The sequence below is a fragment of the Coregonus clupeaformis genome, chromosome 10 (genome assembly GCF_020615455.1).
Source record: "Coregonus clupeaformis isolate EN_2021a chromosome 10, ASM2061545v1, whole genome shotgun sequence".
Taxonomy (NCBI): domain Eukaryota; kingdom Metazoa; phylum Chordata; class Actinopteri; order Salmoniformes; family Salmonidae; genus Coregonus; species Coregonus clupeaformis.
In genome coordinates, this window is record NC_059201.1 from 64,972,414 (window position 1) to 64,976,972 (window position 4,559).

Here is a 4,559-nt window from a genome sequence, read left to right on the forward strand (position 1 = left end):
CCCGGCCCGGCTATGACAGTGGCCTGGCTCCTCCTCTTCTTCCTCCTCTCCAGAATAGTGACAGTTCCTCTAGTGAGAGAGCTGGGCCTCCTCCTCCTCTCCAGAATAGTGACAGTTCCTCTAGTGAGAGAGCTGGGCCTCCTCCTCCTCTCCAGAATAGTGACAGTTCCTCTAGTGAGAGAGCTGGGCCTCCTCCTCCTCTCCAGAATAGTGACAGTTCCTCTAGTGAGAGAGCTGGGCCTCCTCCTCCTCTCCAGAATAGTGACAGTTCCTCTAGTGAGAGAGCTGGGCCTCCTCCTCCTCTCCAGAATAGTGACAGTTCCTCTGGTGAGAAAGCTGGGCCTCCTCCTCCTCTCCAGAATAGTGACAGTTCCTCTAGTGAGGGCGCTGGGCCAGAAAACCAAGCTGACGACTGCCAGAGACCCAGCGGCGCTCATGAGGTGATCATTTGGTATGTTGAATCATCTAATGTTAACAAAGAGAGGTATCATTATATCATTACATTTCCCATTTCTGACATTGACACTCCTAGAAACTGGCCTTCAGATGATTGCCTATCACAGAGAGACTCGCACACTATTGGCTACATCAAAAATATATACACACCACCACACAAAATCTTACTGTACATCACACATAGACCAACAAGTTTTCCTTCTAAAATTGACGTATTATGGATGAACGTCTATTTTTTACGTCTTATTTCCGCATGGTTACAGGGTTAATTCAGCTTGGTTACAGGGTTAAAAGAGAAACAGCTCAAAGGTTAACAGTTTAAACATTCATTCTGAGTGGTTAAGGTTAGGGCTATGGTTTGGGGAAGGCTTAACACAAAATATTTAAAAACAACTTGCTATTACCATCAAGTATCATCAAGTTCTCACGGCTTGCTTGAGCATTGTGAACTGCGGTGACGCAGTGGTCTGAGCAGCGCTCGTTGGCCCCGAGTGCTGGGCAATTATTGTTCTTATTTTTTGTGAGCACCGAAGAAGGCATAGATCGACATTCTCAGGAACTTTTCAAACGTCCGAAATCGAAGTATATTTCTAGTGATCAGGCTGCATAGACACAGTGTGAATACCTGTGTTGTATTACACTAGTAACAAGTATAACCCACACAAAAGCACAAGTGACCGGTCTAACATACACATCTTCCATTGCACTGGTAGGCCTTAACTGTCTAACATGCACGTTCTACTGTACTACTGTAAATGTTTATCTCAAATGATGTTCCATTGCCAGGTCACAAGGTTAAGTCAAACGTAGGGCCTTTATAGGGCATAACAGTAACATTCCACCTAGGACATGTCCTACTGAAACCTCAGTCACTGACTGCACTGTTGGGTCTCTCCCTGCTTCATTCCTGCACTGTGTCAGTATATGCAAATCACAGGTGTGTGAGTTATAGCCTCACTGACCTGTTTACCATACACTCTGCATGTTCTACTGCACTGGTAACCTGATTCTCACCAGGGTGCTTGATTGCACAACAGTTCCTTAGAAGGCGCTGAACATGCTGTAGGGCAGGAAGAGGCTTTGTGCAGGGTTGACATGCTGGTGCCTGTCAGTCCATTATGGGATTATAGAGAGAACAGAACAGCCCACTGGGTTTTACTACTGAAGAGAGCCAACAACTATAGGTTAAACTCAAATAAAGCATACTACTTAATGCCAAATAAACCTGGTAAATATGTTGCAGCTCTCACAAAACGAATACGTGCTAAACCAGTTATCATTTTAAAAGATAAAGATCCAAAAGTGGTCATTAGAAACAACAATGTGAATAATGAGAATTTTAAATGTTTCTATGAAAATGTATATAAATCACAATCAAACAGTGGGACGGATCCTACAGCCTTCTTAGACTCAACCACTCTGAAGCAACTATCAGCAGACAAAAAATTATCATTAAAAACAGAGATCACCCAAGAGGAAATATTAGATACTGTTAAAACATTTGCACTGAGAAAGTACCAGGAATAGATGGCTTTCCCATAGAATTCTATTCAACATTCTGGGACAAAGTAGCCCCCCGATTTACACAAGTCACTTAATTCAGTACTTCCTAGTTCCATGTATTAAACAGTTATTTCAGTTATATTAAAACCAGGAAAATCTGAGGAGTTCCCTGCTGATTATAGACCCATAAGTTTAATAAACGGTGACAATAAAATAATAACAAAGCTCATAAGCAATAGAATGGTAAAAGTCTTACAAGACTTGATACATATCAATCAAACAAGGGTTTATAAAAAATTGACACTTACAAACAAATACAAGAACATGTTTCAGTTGAATACAATATGGAAAAAAACAAGATACAGATTTATCAATAATGGCTGTTGATGCCGAAAAGGCTTTAGATCGTCTTGAATGGTCTTTTATATTCAAAACTTTGGAAGCTTTCAACATTCCAGCTGAAATAATACATTTAATAAAACATATTGTATAAATATCCTAAAGCAAAATATACACAAATAATACATTATCTGATGAAATTGCTTTAGAAAGGGGCAAAAGACAGGGATGTCCTCTCTCTCCCCTCCTGTTTGCACTGGCAATTGAACAGCTTGCAGAAAGAATTAGACAGGACTCAAATGTAACAGGTATCAGGATTGGTGAACATGAATATAAACTAAACTTATTTGCAGATGCTCTCCTGATATACCTGACCAATATTGAAAACTCAAATGGCCCCTTTGCTAAAATTATTTTCAGAATATTCAAAAATCTTAGGTTATGAAATGAACGTGGAAAACCCCCCAAAATAATGGCAATAGGAAAACAAAAAAGAGTAACTCATAATTTATCGCAATCCTTTAAGTGGACCACTAAAAATATAGAACAGGCCACTGGGTAAAAACTGGTTAAATCAACGTTGTTTCCATGTCATTTCAACCCAAAAATGCAATGTGATGACGTTGAATCAATGTGGAAAACTGATTGGATTTGGGGAAAAAAAGTAATCAACGTAATGAAATTTCATCATATTTTCACCCAACTTTTAACCTAAATCCAATAACTTGGTTAAATTTTTTGTTGATTTCACACTGAATTCACATTAGTTGACAACTCAACCAAATGTAAATCAAAACTACACGTTGAACTAACGTCTGTGCCCAGTGGGAGGGCCTCGTTTCCCAGTTGAAATGTAACTTAAGCATTACGATGATTTCCCAAACAAGCACGTAGAGAGAACGTTCGCAAAGCGCGTCATTAGACCATGTGACGATACTGATAGGATCGACAGAAAAGCAGCTCTGCTCTGTTACCTTAACAGAATTATTCCACAATACTGATGACGGATCAGCTCCTAGAGAGATATTACCAATTATGGCTGCAAATAGGCTATTGAGGCGGCTTATTATGCTTACTCAATAATAATGCACTAAATCACAGATTGGGCACATCATTGCGCACAAGTTGTCACACATCATGAAATACATTGAGGCAAAGATTACAGACACCCTAGTCGCAAAATAGAGTTAAATGGATTTAAAGTAGATTTAGGCTCATGTATGTATATATTAATGCAGTCATCTCGGTTTTCATTTGAAGCATAATTTTATCATTCACTCATTTTTTCCTTCACAATTAAAAATACTTCGGCAACTTTGTATTTGTAGTCAACTTCATTTTGAAGTTATCTGCAGTCACAGACAGACAGATTGATTCTATGTTTAGCGGAGGTCTGACATGCACTTTGGCAGCTCTACACGTTACTAACAAAGGATCTGGGAAACACCTCGGCTACTGAAGATACATTGTAAGAAGGTTCTAATGATGATCTTAACGCTACAAAGGCTCTGGGAAACGAGGCCCAGAACAGGACCTGCCAATCACCCACCTGACACACAGGTAACCCCACACAACCCACCCCGGCCATGTTGCATAGCAACACGTAACATCAGCAGCAGTAGCCACAGCAGTAGCAGTAGCAGCATGGCTGTACAATGTTGATGCCACCCATGCCTGCACAGTGCCAGCTATGCTTCCGTTCCCAACACCACCACAGGTGAGTCAGATTACAGTAAATGTGCTGCACACCGTATAAACGCTTATTACAGAGTTACTGAGGCAGTAAATCTCTCATACACACTGTCACACTCGTATCCCCCCCAGACATGCATAGCAAAGGGAAACTACAGACTAGAGTCAGATCACCTGGATGCATGATGCCAGAGTTGAACCATGTAGTCACTGTAGTAATATGAAAGGTCAGCAGGCCCACACATACTTTAGAAAACCCAGCGTTTCTGGTGTCCTGACCTGCTCTTCCACACTACTGAATAACTACCAAACAGTGCACTCTGTCTAGAGGAATCACTGCTTATAGTGGATATAGACGGCCTTTAGAGTATGTGTGGTGTGATGAGCCTGGGATGGGTTGTGTTACTCCTCGAGCGGACTACCCCAGGGAATCTCCCGGTGTGACTGAGAGAGGGTGTGTGTGTGAGTGTGACTGTGTATGCGTGTGTGCATTCATGTGTATGTGTAATTGTGCACACATGCAAGCGTGTGTATGTGAGAGTGCATGTGCATGCTTGCAAACATGTGTG